Raw genomic sequence first — 16,193 nt, 5'->3', positions numbered from 1 at the left:
CTCAGTAGCTGGACCAGGAGCCTGCAGAGTAGGCCTGCCAGGTTCCTAGGTCCAAATCATCACCCTCGTTGGTGTTTTCCCGGTACCCAGAACAAGGATATGTCTCTGGAATCCCTCTTGTGGGGGTCCCCTGAGACTGAAAAGAACATTCTTCCCTTCCCCCAGAAACACCAAACTCTTGGGAGCTGAGCAGAATCCCCAGAGATGAGGAATCTCCCATGGCACCATGAAACACTCCTACATATTGCGACCGTCCTGGACACACAATCCATACAGAAAAGCCTGCACTACCGCCTCTATGACACCTTAATTTTAGTACAATATAAGCTGCACTCAGGGCCTGAAGATAAGGCCTGTGATCACCTTGGTCCTCACCCTAACCCTAGTTCGCGTTTCCAGATTTCTGTCACCAAAGCCCTGTTCCACATGCCCTCAGCATGGGGCCTCTGAAGCCACCCTGGACGACTGTGCCTACTCTCCTGAAGGAAACTCTACCCTCACTGTTTCCAAAACCCTGAAGATTAGGAGTGAAGTACAAAGCCCCTGAGCACACCTCCATTTTGAAGAACGCTCTGGACCCAAGTGAGCATTCTGACACACAATGAGACCCTGCCTCCAGGCATACATCCAAGTCAAAGGCCCTGCATCAGCAGATTGAACCTGACATGCCTCTAGGACTTCATCGATACCTGAGCTTAGATTTTCAGGTGCCTATCCCCAGGGGCCTGTTACCCAATATGAATTTATATTCCAACATGTGGCCCCTGAGCCACACTACAGAACCCCTCTTATCCCCAGAAGTATAACTTGATCTTGGTAGCTGTGTCCAAGACACAGTGTAGGAAAATCCTGCATGGCCCTCTGACCACACCAACATTCTAACTTCTCCATGAATCCCAACCAGCATTGTGATGCAACAGCATGAAACTCCATGTCAACTCAGGCCGCTTGGAACTTAGCCCCAAAGCCACCAGAACGCACCTGCCATTTCCTCAGCTGCAATGGGCCATGGAGGTGTGCTTTCTAGGCATTGATGTGGGAGAGCTCTGCTACCCATACTTTCCATATGTGGGACCCTGGATCAAACAAACCAAAATTCCCCTGTCCAGTAAAAAGAACCCTTGCTGTTTGGAGCATTTCACAGGTCACAGCATGGGAAATCCTCCATGGCCTCTTGTGCCACACCTCCATTTGTTGGTCATCATAGACACAAACTACAGTGTGAGCAAACATCTGACATCCACCCTTACTCAGGTGCTGGATAGCTTGCATCAGCCTTCTGCTTGGCCCTGGATTGAACTGTAGTTTGTGTTTACCATTCCATCCTCACCCTGCTGGTCCCCAAATCCTCTTGATAGGGAATTCTGGAGCCAGGATGCAGCATTCTGCCATTCCCACAGAAAGAAGTGCCTGGTGAGTCTGCCAAGAAAACCCACATGAGGATCCACCTGCATGGCCCTTGACAGAGCTCTAATATCATAGGCCGCCGTGGACAGTCAGGCTCTTTCTGACACAGCCTGAGCCACGATCTCCATTCAGCCACCCAGACAGTGGGCCCCATATTCTGCAGGTGGGAACTCTTGTGGCCCGAAGCCGTCATATCTACTCAACCTGGATATTCAGGCATCTCTCCCTAGACCATAGCTCAAATCTATGCCTATGGGGGAAACTGAAGCCCAGGAGTCCTCCTCCTTCCGAATGACAGGAAACCTGGCTGTTGGGATGGGTGTTCAACCCTCCAAATGGGAACCAGCTGCGTTACCCATGAGGCCACGGTCACTCATGAGAGCCGCCCTGGGCACAAAGAGGCATTGTGACACTCAGTCTGAGCATGCTTTCAAACAAGCCCTCTCGGTTGCACCACCAGGATCCCACATTGAAGGCCTTGTATGCCTCTAGTCCCAAATAATAACCTTTGGTAGGATATTCCAGGTATCATTCTTTTGGTGAGACACCTGAGGTTAAAAAAAAACAAAAACAAAACAAAAACAAAAACAAAACAAAACAAACAAGCCAACAACAACTACAAAAAAAGGGACCCCACTATCCCACAAAATGAACCCAAAACTCTTGGGATCGGGCCAAATCCACAGAGAGGAAGACTCGTCCATGGCCCATGAGGCCTCCACGACATTCCACAGCCATCGTTGCCAAAATCCAGAGGCAAAAGCCTGAGCAAGCGCCTCACACTCGCCCTTTATTTATATCCCGAAGTGTTCTCATGATCTGTATTTCAGGTCTGCCATAACTACGTCCCCAAACCTAAGCCGAGTTTTTGTTTTCAGACTTCTGTCCCCACAGCCCTGGCCCACACACCCTCCAGGCTGGGGTCCCTGGAGCCATACCTCAGGACTCTGCCTGCTGACTCCAAGGGAATTCTGCCCATTCCATTGGCCACAAAAATACAGATTAAGAAAAACCTCCAAAGACCCCGGGGCCATCATAATAGTGTAGGTTTCCCGGGACAAACAGGGCGATCTGACAAACAGGGACCATGTTACACAAGCTGAGCAACTACTTCCAAGAAGACCTGTAGACTGATGTACCAGAGAATCATATTGAACCAGACAGGCCCCTAGGCCCTAATTGGATCCATTGCTTTGGTTTCCAGACATCTCTCCTCAGAGTCCTGGTTTCCAATACCAGCATATGGGGGTTCCTGAGGCACTCATCAGAACAAATCTCGTCTCCTCATTGGAAACATACTCTTTGGAGCTCTGACACAACCTCTGGTTAGGAGAATCATTCAGCGCCCCGTATCCACCGCCCCATTCCAAGGTCTCCATGGACAGCAATGCACAAAACGACCGTTCCTCAGGAGAATCCATTTCAACTCAGCCCCCTCGGTTGCTCCCCCCTGTAGCCAGCAGATCGATCCTCCCTTGTCACTAGGAAAGAATGCGTCATGAGGCCATGGAGGATTTCCCATGCTGGTGCTTGTGAGATGCTCCAAACAGCAAGTTTTCCTTGTACTGGACAGGGTGAGTCTGGTTTGTTGCCTCCAGGGTCCCCATATGGAAAGTTGGGGTAGCAGAGCTCTCCCATATGGATGCGTGGAAAGCACACTTCCATTGACCATTGCAACTGAGGAACATGGCAGGTTCGATCTCGTGGCTCTGGGGCGAGATACCAAGTGGCCTGAGTTGACATGGAGTTTCATGCTGTTGGATCATAATGATGGTTTGTATCCAGGGAGACGTTAGAATGTTGGGGTGGTCAGGGGCCATGCAGGATTCTCCTACACTGAGTCTTGGACATAGCTACCAAGAGCAAGCTATCCTACTAGGGACAGGAGGGGTTCTGTTATGTGGCTCACGGACCACATATTGGAATATAAGTTGGTATTGGAGAAAAGGCCTCTGGGGACAGGCGCCTGAAAATCTAATCTATGGTATCGATGAAGTCCTAGGGGCATGTCAGGTACAATCTTCTGACTCAGGGCCTTTGACTTGGATGTCTGCCTGGAGGCAGGTGCTCATGGTGTGCCAGAATGCGTATTTAGGTCCAGAGTTTTCCTCGCAATTGAGGTGGGCTCAGATGCTTTGTACATTGCTCCTAATCTTCAGGGTTTGGGCAACAGTGAAGGACAGAGTTTCCTTTGGGACGTTAGGCACAGTCGTCTGGTATGGCTCCAGAGGCCCCTTCCTGGAGGGCTTGTGGGCCAGGGCTTTGGCCAAAGAAATCTTTAAACACGAACTAGGGTTAGGGTGAGGACCGAGGTGATCACAGGCCCGAAATGCAGGCCCTGAGGGCAGCCCATAGTGTACTGAACTTAAGGTATCTTGGAGGCAGTAGTGCAGGCTCTTCTGCCGGTATTGTATGTCCAGGATGGTTGCAAATGATAGCAGTGCCTTCATGAGGCCTTGGGAGATTCTTCGACTCTGGGGATTCTGCCCAGATTGCGAGAAATCTTAAAATGTGCCTGTGGCTAATGTGCCGTGCATGAATCTGCTAACCTGAGGATTTGGCACAGGTCGAAGAGTAAGGTTTTCTTCTGGGGACAGGAGATGTTCTGTTGTTTCTCTCAGGGACCACCTGTTGTATCATAAGTTGATACTTCAGAATAGAACCCTGAGGACAGATGCCTGAAAACCTAATCTAGGGTTCCAATGAGGCCCTAGAGGCATATCAGTTTCAATCATCTGACTCAGGATCATTGACTTGGCTGTCTGCCTGGATGTAGGTGACCAGGGATTTTCAGACTGCATATTTGCATCCAGAATAGCTGACAGTATTGGAGTGGGCTCAGGGGCCTTGCAGGTTTCTCGTTCTGGGAGGTTTGGGCAACTGTGACAGCTACATATTCCTTGGGGATGGCCAGAACAGTCCTGTGGTGGGGATCCAGAGACCCATATCCTGGAGGGCATGTGAGCCATGGTTTTTGGAGAGAAATATGCAAACACATACTCGGGATAGGGTTCATGGCATGGAGGTCGCAGGACCAATGCATAGACCTGGAGGGCAGCTCATAAGGAACATTAGTTAGCGTGATGGGAAGGCGGTAGCACAGATTTTTCTATCTGGACTGTGTGTCCAGATGGCCTCGGAATGCAGGTATAGTCTCATGGGTCCATGTGAGACATTTCTCTCTAAGGATCCTCAGCGTGGGAAATTCTCCATGGCCTCTTGATGCCACCCTTCCATTTGTCATTCATCATAGACACAAACTCCAGTGTGAGCATATACCTGACATCCGCCCTTACTCAGGTGTTGGATATCTAGAATTAGCCACTGCACATTGGAACTTCCTTCCAGCTTCTCACTGAATTGAACCATAGCTTGGGTTTACTATACCATCCTCACTCTTCTGGTCCCCAGGGCCTCTTGTTAGGGAATTCTGGAGCCACAACGCAGCATTTTGTCTTCCCTGTCGAAAGAATAAGCACCTGGTGAGTCTGCCCAGAAACCCCACATGAAGATCAATCTGCTCGACCCTCGAGGAAACCCCGATTTATAGGCTGCCCTAGCCACTAGTGCTGTGTCTGACAGAGCCTGAGCAACGACCTCGAGTCATCCACCCACAGAGCTGGACCCATATCTACATATGGGATGGGCCATGTCCCTACTTCCTCATCTCTACCCATCCTTAGTATTCAGGCATCTTTCCCCGGACCTTTGTTGGAATCCCTGCCAATGGGGGAAACTGAAGCCCAATAGAGAACTCCTCCTTCTCCATGGCACGAAAACGGGCTGTTGGGAAGGGTGTCCAACCCTCAAAGTGGGAGCCAGCTGCATGGCCAAGGAGAACATGCCCACTCATGAGGGATGCCCTGGGCACAAACAGGAATAGTGACCCTCAGCATGAGCATGCTCTCAAACAACCCTCTCAGTTGCACCACCAGGATCCCGCATTGCAATACTTGTACGCCCCAATGCCCAAATCCTAACATACTGTAGAATTTCCAGGGGCCCAGACCCAGACCCCGTCCCTGGAATCCCTGTTTTGTGGTACCCCTAAGATGCAAAACAGCATTCATCCCTTCCCCGAAAAAGCCACAAAACTATGGGGATCCACCAGGATCCTTAGAGAGGAAGAGTGTCCTAAGGACCCATGAGACCACACCTGCATACCGAGGCCATCCTGTACACACAATCCGGATAGAAAAGACTGTGCTACCACCTTCCCATCACCCTAACTATAGTTCCAGATGAACTCCCCTCCAAGTCTATGCTTTGGGCCTGCGACCTCCATGCCACTAACCCTAGCCCAAATTTGTGTTTTCAGATTTCTCTCCAAAAACCATGGCTCACATGGCCTCCAGGATTGGGTCTCTGGAGCCACACCATAGGACTGTGCTGCCATCTCCAAGGACACTGTGCCCATCAGAGTTGCCCAAACTTTCCAGATTATGAGAAACCTGCAAGTCCCCTGAGCCCATCCCAATATAGTGGCTGCTCTGGAAGCAGATGCACAGTCTGAAACAACTTGATCACCTACATCCAGACATTCACCCATGTCAATGGTACTGAGTCAGAAGATTGAACCTGAAATGCCCCTAGGAACGCACTGGAACTCTAGATTAGGATTTAAGGCATCTGTCCTCAGTGGCCTTTTCTGGAATACTAATTTAGGATACAACATGTTGTCCCTAGGCCACACAACAGAACATCTCCTGTCCCCAGAAGGACACCGTGCTCTTTGACCAGTGCCAAACCCTACGGGTAGGAGAATCCTGCAAGGCACCTTACCCACCAGCACATTCTAAGATCTCCCTGGTAACAAACCAGCACTGTGACCCATCGGCAAGAGATTCTATGTCAACTCAAGGCCTTGGTCCATAGCCCAGAGCCATCATAACATACCTGTCATGTTCCTCAGCTGCAAAGGTCAATGGAGGTGTGCTTTCCAGGCATCCATATGGGAAAGCTCTGCTGCCCATACTTTTCACATTGGGGACACTGGGACAAACAAACCAGACTCTACCTATCCAGGAGAAGGAACTTGCTGTTTGGAGCATCTCACAAACCTCGGTATGGGACATCCTCCGTGACCTCTTGATGCCACCCTTCCATTTCTCATTCACCATAAACACAAACTCCAGTGTGAGAAAATATCTGACAGCTGCCCTTACTCAGGTGCTGGATATCTCGAATAATCTGCTGCACATTGGAACTGCCTTTGGCTTCGCACTGAATTGAAACATAGAATGTGTTTACAATTACATCCTCACCCTACTGGTCCCAAGGCCTCTTAATAGGGAATTCTAGAGCCACAATGCAGCATTCTGACTTCCCCATGATAGAAGAAGTGCCTGGTGAATCTGTGCCGAAACCCCACATGAGGATCAATCAGCTCAGACCTCGAGGGAACCCCAGTTTATAGGCTTCCCTGGTAATTAGTGCTTTATTTGACAGAGCCTGAGCCCAGACCTAGTGTCAGCCACCGAGAGAGTGGGACCCATATCTAGCATGTGGGACAGGCCATGGCCCTACTCCATCACCTCTACCCATACTTGGTATTCATGCACCTGTCCCCAGACCTTTGCTGGAATCCCTGCCAATGGGGAAACCTGAAGCCCAATAGAGAACTCCTCCTTCACCATGGCATAAATCCTAGCTTTTGGTATGGGATTCCAACCCTCAAAGTGGGAGCCAGCTGCATGGCCAAGGAGACCATGCCCACTCAGGAGGGCCGCGCTGGGCATAAGCAGGCATTGTGACCCTCAGCCTGAACAGGATTTCAAACAAACGCTCTCTGTTGCACCTTCAGGATCCCACATTGCAATCCTGGAACGCCCCTAGGCCCAAATCCTAACACGTAGTGGGATATTCCAGGGGCCCAGACCCGGATCCCGTCTCTTGAATCCCTGTCCTGGGGCACCCCTAAGATGGAAAACAGCAATCTTCCCTTCCCCGAGAAAGCTACCAAACTATTGGGAGCTTCCAGAAAACTAAGAGAGAAAAAAGTCTGCCATGGACCCATGAGACCACTACTGCATTCCAAGGCCATACTGGACACACCATCCAGATACAAAAGCCTTTGCTAAAACCTTTGAGTCATCCTATTTACAGTTCCTGACGAGCAGCCTTTTATGTCTATGCATTGGGCCTGCGATCACCTCACTACTAACCCTAATCTGAATTTATGTTTACAGACTTCGCTCTCAGAACCGTGGCTCACATGCCCTCTGGGATAGAGTCTCTGGAGCCACACCACAGGACTGTGCCTGCCATCCCCAAGGGAACTGTGCCTGTCACAGTTGCCCAAACATTCCAAATTAGGAGGAACCTGCAAGGCCTCTGAGCCCACCCTAATATTGTTGGACGCTCAGGATGCAAATGTGCAGTCTGAATCACCCTGATCACCTACATCCAGGCAGACAGCCAAATCAATGGTCCTAAGTCAGAAGATTGAAACTGACCTACCCCTAGGACCACACTGGAACCCTAGATTAGGTGTTCAGGCATCTGGCCTCAGAGGTCTGTTCTGGAATACCAACTTATGATACAACTGGTGGTCTCTGAGCCACATCCCAAAACATCTCCAGTCCCCAGAAGGAAACCGTGATCTTTGACCTTTGCAAACCCTCCAGGTAGGAGAATCGTGCATGGCACATTAGACACCACCACATTCTAAGATCTCCTTGGTAAAAAGCCAGCATTGTGTCCCATCTGCAAGAGATTCATGTCAACTCAAAGCCTTGGTACTTTGCCCCAGAGCATTCAGAATGATCCTATTATGTTCCTCAACTACAATGGTCAAAGGAGGTGTGCTTTACAGGCATCCATGCGGGAGAGCTCTGCTACCCAAATTTTCCACATAGGGGACCTGAGGCAAACAATCCAGACTCCACCTGTCCAGAAGAAGGAAATCTTGTTGTTTGGAGAATCTCACAAGTCTCAGCGTGGAAAATACTCCATGGCCTCTTGATGCAACCCCTCCATTTGTCGATCATTATAGACACAAACTCCAGTGTGAGCAAACATCTGATTCTGCCTTACTCAGGTGCTTGATATCTCGATTAAGCTGCTGTACATTGGAACTGCCCTCTGCTAGGCACTGTATTGAACCATAGCTCCTGTTTACAATTCCATCCTCACCCTAATGGTCCCGAAGCCCTCTTGATAGGGAATTCTGGAGCCACAATGCAGCATTCTGCCTTCCCCATCGAATGAAGAAGTGCCTGGTGTGTCTGTCCAGAAACCCCACATGAAGATAAATCTGCTCAGCCCTTGAGGGAACCCCGGTTTATAGGTTGCCCTGACCACTAGTGCTGTGTCTGACAGAGCCTGAGACCCGACCTAGTGCCAGCCACACAGAGAGCGGACCCCATATCTAGCATGTAGGACCAGCCATTTCCCAAGTCCGTCACCTCTACCCACCCTTGGTATTCAGGCACCTGTCCCCAGACCTTTGCTGGAATCCCTGCCAATGGGGGAATCTGAAGCACAATAAAGAACTCCTTCCAAATGGCAAAAAACTTCGCTGTTGGGATGGGTGTCCAACCCTCAAAGTGAGAGCCAGCTGCAAGGCCAATGAGACCACGCCCACCCCTGTGGGCCACCTTGGGCACAAACAGGCATTGTGACCCTCAGCCTGAGCATGCTTTCAAACAAGCCCAATCAGTTGCACCACCAGGATCCCGCATTACACGCCTGGTATGCCCCTAGGCCCAAAATATAACCCTTGGCGAGATTTTCCAGGGGCCCAGACCCAGAACCTGTCTCTTGAATCCCTGTTTTGGGGCACCCCTAAGATGGAAAACATTACTCTTCCCTTCCTCTAAAAAGCCACCAAACTATGGGGAGCTGCCAGTATCCTTAGAGAGGAACAGTCTCCCATGGACCCATGAGACCACATCTGCATTTGGAGGCCATCCGGGACACACAATCCATATAGAAAAGCCTGTGCTACCAACTTCCATTCACCCTAATTACAGTTCCTGACGAAACCATAGCTTGGGATTACAATTCCATCCTCATCCTCCTGATCCACAACACCTTTTGATAGGGAATCTGGAGCCACAACGCCGCATTTAGCCTTCCCCATAGAAAGAAAAAGGGCCTGGTGAGTCTGCCACAGAAACTCCACATGAGGATCAATCTGCTTGGAGCTCGAGGGAACCCCAATTTATAGGTTGGCCTGGACACTAGTGCTGTGTCTGACAGACCCTGAGCCCCGACCTTGTGTCAGCCGCCCAGAAAGAGGGGCCCATATCCAGCATGTGAGACCGGCCATGTACCAGAGCCGTCATCTCTACCCATCCTTGATATTCAGGCATCTGTCCCCAGACCTTTACTGGATCCCTACCAATGGGGGAACCTGAAGCACAAGAGAGAACACCTACTTCCCCATGGCAGGAAACCTGGCTGTTGGTACGGGTGTCCATCCCTCAAAGTGGGAGCCAGGTGCAAGACCAATGAGACCACACCCACTCTGGAGGGCCGCGCAGGGCACAAACAGGAATTATAACCCTCAGCCCAAGTATACATTCAACAAGCCCTCTCAGTTGCACTACCAGGATCCTGCATTGCAGTCCAGGTAGACCCCTGGACCCAAATCCTAAACCTTGGTGGGATTTTCCAGGTGCCCAGACAAGAGCCTGTCTCTGCAATCCCTGTTATGGGGCACGGTTAAGATGGAAAAAAGCACTCTTCCCTTCCCTGAAAAAGCCACCAAACTATGGGGGGAAGCCAGGATCCTTAGAGAGGAAAAGACTACCATGGACCCATTAGACCACACCTGCATTCTGAGGCCATCCTGGACACACAATTCACATAGAAAAGCCTGTGCTACGGTCTTTCAGTCACCCTAATTACAGTTCCTGACGAGCTGCCCTCCAGGTCTATGCATTGGTCTTGCGATCACCTCACCACTAAACCTAAACCGAATTTGTGCTTGCAGACTTCTCCCCCAAACCATGGCTCACATGCCCTCCAATGGGGGTCTATAGAACCACACCACAGGACTGTGTCTGCCATCACAAGGAAACTGTGCCTGTCACAGGTGCCCAAACCTTCCAGATTATGAGAAACCTGCAAGGCCCCTGAGCCAACCCCGATACTGGCGGCCGCTCTGGACAAAAATGCACAGTCTGAAACAACCTGATCACCTACATCCAGACAGACAGACAAGTCAATGGTCCTGAGTCAGATTATTGTTCATGACATGCCCCTAGGACTTTATTGGAACATTAGATTAGGTTTTCAGGCATGTGTCCTAATTACAGTTCCTGACGAGCTGCCCTCCAGGTCTAGGCATTGGCCTGTGATCACCTCGCCACTAACCCGAACCTGAATTTGTGTTTCCAGACTTCTCTCCCAAAACCATGGCTCACATGCCGTCCAGTATGGGGTGTCTGGAGCCACTCAACAGGACTGTGCTGCCATCGCCAAAGAAATTGTGCCAGTCACATTGGCCTAAACTTTCCAGATTAGGAGAAATTTGCAAGGCCCCTGAGCCCACCGCAATATTTTCGGCTACTGTGGAAGCAAATGCACAGTCTGAAACAACCTGATCACCTCCATCCAGGCAGATAGCCAAGTCAATGGTCCTCAGTCAGAAGATTGATCTTGTCATGCCCCTAGGACTGCATTAGAAACCTAGATTAATATTGCAGGCATCTGTCCTCAGATGCCTTTTCTGGAATACCAACTTATGATATAACATGTGGTCCCTGAGCCACACAACAGAACATGTCCTGTCCCCAGAAGGAAACCGTGCTCTTCGACCTGTGCCAAAACCTTAGGTAGGAGAATCCTGCACGGCACCTTAGCCACCAGCACATTCTAAGATCTCCCTGGTAACAAGCCAGCATTGTGACCCATCTTCATGAGATTCCATGTCAAATCAAGGCCTTGGTACTTTGCCCAAGAGCCACCAGATTGAACCTGCCATGTTCTTCAGCTCCAATGGTCAGTAGAGGTGTGCTGTCCAGGCACGAATGCTGGAGAGGTCTTCTACCCATACTTCTCACTTGGGACACGTGGAGAAAACAAACCAGATTCCACCTGTCCAGTAGAAGGAAGCATTGCTGTTTGGAGCATCTCACAAACCTCAGTGTGGGAAGTCCTCAATGGCCTCTTGACTCCACCCCTCCATTGGTTGGTCATCATAGACACAATCTCCAGTGTGAGCAAACATCTGACATCGGCCCTTACTCAGGTGCTGGATATCTCAAATAAGTCACTGCATATTGGAACTGCCTCTCACTTGGAATAGAATTGAAGCGTAGCTTGTGTTTACAATTCCATCCTCACCCTACTGGTCCCGAAGCCCTCAAAATAGGGAACTCTGGAGCCACAGCACAGCATACTGCTTTTCGAAAGAAAGAAGAAGTGCCTTGTGAGTCAGCCCAGAAATGCCACATAAGGATCAACATGCTCAGCCCATGAGGTAACCCCAATATATAGGGTTCCCTGGACACTATTGCTGTGTCTGACGGCCTCAGGACAACCTAGTGTCTGCCACCCACAGAACGGGCCCCATATCCAGCATGTGAGACCTGCCATGCCCCAAGTTCATCAACTCTACCCATCCTTGGTATTCAGGCACCTGTCCCCAGAACTTTTCTGCAATCACTACCAATGGGGGAATCTGAAGCACAATAGAGAATCCTTCCTTCACCACTGCAGGAGACCTGGCTGTTGGGATGGCTGTCCAACCCTCAAAATGGGAGTCAGCTGCATTTGGCCAATGAGACCACGCACACTCCTGAGGGCCGCCCTGGGCAAAAACAGGCATTGTGACCCTCAGCATGAACATGATTTCAAACAAACCCTCTCATTGGCACCACCAGGATCCTAGACTCCAGGTCTTGAACACCCCGAGGCCCAAATCCTAACCCTTGGTGGGATTTTCCAGGCACCCTGACCCACAACCTGTCTCTGGAATTCCTGTTTCGGGGCACCACTATGATGGAGAACAGCACTCTTCCCTTCCCCCAAGAGCCACCAAACTATAGGGAGCAACCAGGATCCTTAGAGAGGAAAAGTCTCTCATGGACCCATTAGACCACACCTGCAATCCGAGGCCATCCTGGACACACAATCCAGATAGAAAAGCCTGTGCTACCACTTTCCAGTAAACCTAATTACAGTTCCTGACGAGCTAACCTCCAGGTCTAGGCATATGGCCTACAATCACCTCGCCACTAAACCTAACCTGAATTTGCGTTTGCAGACTTCTCGCCCAAAACCATGGCTCATATGCCCTCCAGGATTGGGTCTCTGGATCAACACCACAGGAATGTACCTGCCATCCCCAAGGAAACTGTGCCCGTCACCGTGGCCCAAACCTTCCAGATTAGGAGAAATCTGAAGGGCCCCTCAGCCCACCCCAATATTGGCGGCCACACTGGAAGCAAAAGTACAGTCTGAAACACTCTGATAACCTACATCCTGGCAGGCAGCCAAGTCAATGTCTCTGAGTCAGAAGATTGAAATTGACATGCCCCTAAGACCTGATTAAACCCCCTGATTAGGATTTCAGGCATCTGTCCTCAGGGGATTGTTCTGGAATCCCAATTTATGATACAACAGGTGGTCCCTGAGCCCCACAACAGTATATCTCCTGTCCGCAGAAGGAAACCGTGCTTTTGGACCTGTGTCAAACTCTCAGGGTAGGAGAATCCTGCATGGCACCTTAGCCACCAGAACATTCTAAGATATCCCTGGTAACAAACCAGCACTGTGGCCCATCTGGAAGATATTCCATGTCAAGGCAAGGCCTTGGCCCCAAACCCCAGAGCCACCAGAACGAACCTGCCATGTTCCTCAGCTGCAATGGTCAATGGAGATGTGCTTTCCAGGCTTCCATGCACGAGAGGTCTGCTACCCAAACTTTCCACATGGGGGCCCGGATCCTGGGCCTGTCCATTAGACGGAAACCGTGCTGTTTGTATCATCTCACAAGACTCAGCATGAAAAATCCTCTATGTCCTTTTGATTCCACTCTTCCATTTCTCAGTCATCATAGACACAAACTTCAGTGTGAGCAAACATCTGACATCTGTTCTTACTAAGGTGCTGGATATCTCAAATAAGCTGATGCACATTGGTACTGCCTTCTGCTTGGCACTGAATTAAACCATAACTTCTGTTTACAATTCCATTCTCACCCTACTAGTCCCCAAGCCCACTTGATAGGCAATTCTGGAGCCACAGCGCAGCATTCTGCCTTCCCCATAGAAAGAAGAAGTGCCTGGTGAGTCTGCCCAGAAACGCTACATGAGGATCAATATGATCGGACCTCGAGGATACCCCTATTTAGGCTGCATTGGCCACTAGTGCTGTGTCTGACAGAGCCTGAGTCCCAACCCAGTGTCAGCCATTCAGTGAGAGGGCCCCATATCTAGCATGTGGGACCGGCCATGGCCCAAGTCCATCATCTCTATGCATCCTTGTTATTCAGGCAACTTTCCCCAGACCTTTGCTGGAATCCCTGCCAATGGGGGACCCTGAAACACAATAGAGAACTGCTCCTTCTGCATGGAAGGAAACCTGGCTGTTGGGATGGTTGTCCAACCCTCAAAGTGGGAGCCAGCTAAATGGACACTGAGACCATGCCCACTCCTGAGGGCTGCCCTGGGCACAAACTGGCATTGTGACTCTCAGCCTGAGCATGCTCCCAAACAAGCCTTCTCCATTGCACCACCAGGAGCCAGCATTGCAGGCCTTGTCCCCCCTAGGACCAAATCCTAACACTTGGTGGATTTTTCCAAGCGCCCAGACCCAGAGCCACTCTCTGGAATCCCTGTTTGGGGGAACCCCTATGATGGAAAACAGCACTCTTCTCTTCCCCAAAAAAGCCACCAAGTATGGAGAGTCACCAGGATCCTTAGAGAGTAAAGTCTCCCATGGACCCATGAGACCACACCTGCATTATGAGGCCATCCTGAACACACAATCCATGTATAAAACCCTGTGCTTCTGCCTGCGAGTCACTCAATTTAGAGTTCCTGACGAGCTGCTCTCTAGTTCTACACATTTTGCTTGCGATCACCTCACCACTAACACTAAACCAAGTTTGTGTTTGCAGAATTCCCTCCAAAAACCATGGCTCACATTGCCTCCAGGATGAGGTCTATGGAGCCACACAACAGGACTGGGCCTGCCATCTCCAAGGAAAATGTGCCCGTCACAGTGGCCCAAACACTCCAGATTAGAAGAAACCTGTAAGGCCCCTGAGCCCACTCCACTATTAGAGGCCGCTCTGGATGCAAATGCGAAGTCTGAAAGACCCTGATCACCTCCATCCAGGAAGACACCCAAGTCAATGGTCCTGAGTAAGAAGATTGAATATGACATGCCCCTAGGTCCTTACTGGAACCCTTGATTAGGTTTTCAGGCATCTGTCCTCAGAGAACTCTTTTGGAATGCCATCTTATGATACAACATATGGTCCCTGAAACACACAACAGAACATCTCCTGTCCCCAAAAGGGAACCATGCTCTTGAACCTGTGTCAAACCCTCAGGGTAGGAGAATATTGCATGACACTTTAGCCACCAGCACATTCTAAGATTTCCCTGGTATGAAACCTGCACTGTGACCCATGTGCAAGAGATTCCAAGTCAATGCAAGGCCTTGGTACTTCGCCAAGAGCCAACAGAACGAACCTGCCATGTTCTTCAGCTACAATGGTCAATGGAACTGTGCTTTCCTGGCATCAATGCTGGAGAGCTCTACTACCCAAACTTTCCACATGAGGGACCCCGGAGCAAATAAACCAAGTTCCACTGGTCCAGTAGAAGCAACCCTTTCTATTTGGAGCATCTCAAAATCCTCAGGGTGGGAAATCCTCCATGACCTCTTGATGTCACCTCTCCACTTGTTGGTCATCATAGATACAAATTCCAGTGTGAGTAAACGTCTGACACCGGGCTTACTCAGGTGCTGGATGTCTCGAATAAACTGCTACACATTGGAACTGCCTTCTGCTTGGCACTGAATTTACCGTAGCTTCTGTTTACAATTCCATCCTCACCACTGCTCTGCAAGCACTCTTGATAGGGAATTCTGGAGCCACAACGCAGACTTATGCCTTCCCCATAGAAAGAAGAGCCTGGTGAGTCTGCCCAAAAACTCCACATGAGGATCTATCTGCTCGGCCCTCAAGTGTACCCTGATTTATAGGCTGCCTTGGTCACAAGTGCTGTGTCTGACAGAGCCTAAGCCCCGGCCTCTTGTCAGCCACTCAGATAGCGGGGCCCATATCCAGAATGTGACTGGCCATGGTCCAAATCCATCCTCTCTATCAATCTTTGGTATTCAGACATCTGTCCCCTGACCTATGCTGGAATTGCTGCCAATGGGGGAACTTGAAGTACAAGAGATAACTGCTCCTTCCCCATGGCAGGAAACCTGGCTATTGTGATGGGTGTTCAACCCTCAGAGTGGGAGCCAGCTGCAGTAAGACCACCCCTCCTCTTCAAGGCCGCCATGGGCACAAACGAGCATTGTGACACTCAGCCTGAGCATGCTTTCAAACAAGCCATCTCAGTTGCACCACCAGGATCCCACATTGCAGGCCTGGGACACCCCTAGGCACAAATCCTAACCCTTGATGGGATTTTCCAAGCGCTCAGACCCAGAGCCTACCTCTGGAATCCCTGTTTTGGGGCATTCTTAAGATGTAAAACAACACACTTCCCTTTCCCGAACAAGGCACCCAAATTTGGTAGCCGCCAAGATCCTTAGAGAGGAAAAATCTCCCTTGGAACCATGAGACGACACCTGCACTCCGGCCATCC

Source organism: Neovison vison, chromosome 4 (genome assembly GCF_020171115.1).
Source record: "Neovison vison isolate M4711 chromosome 4, ASM_NN_V1, whole genome shotgun sequence".
NCBI lineage: Eukaryota > Metazoa > Chordata > Mammalia > Carnivora > Mustelidae > Neogale > Neogale vison.
The sequence above is the reverse complement of the archived record's forward strand: the minus strand, read 5'-3'. Positions refer to the sequence as shown.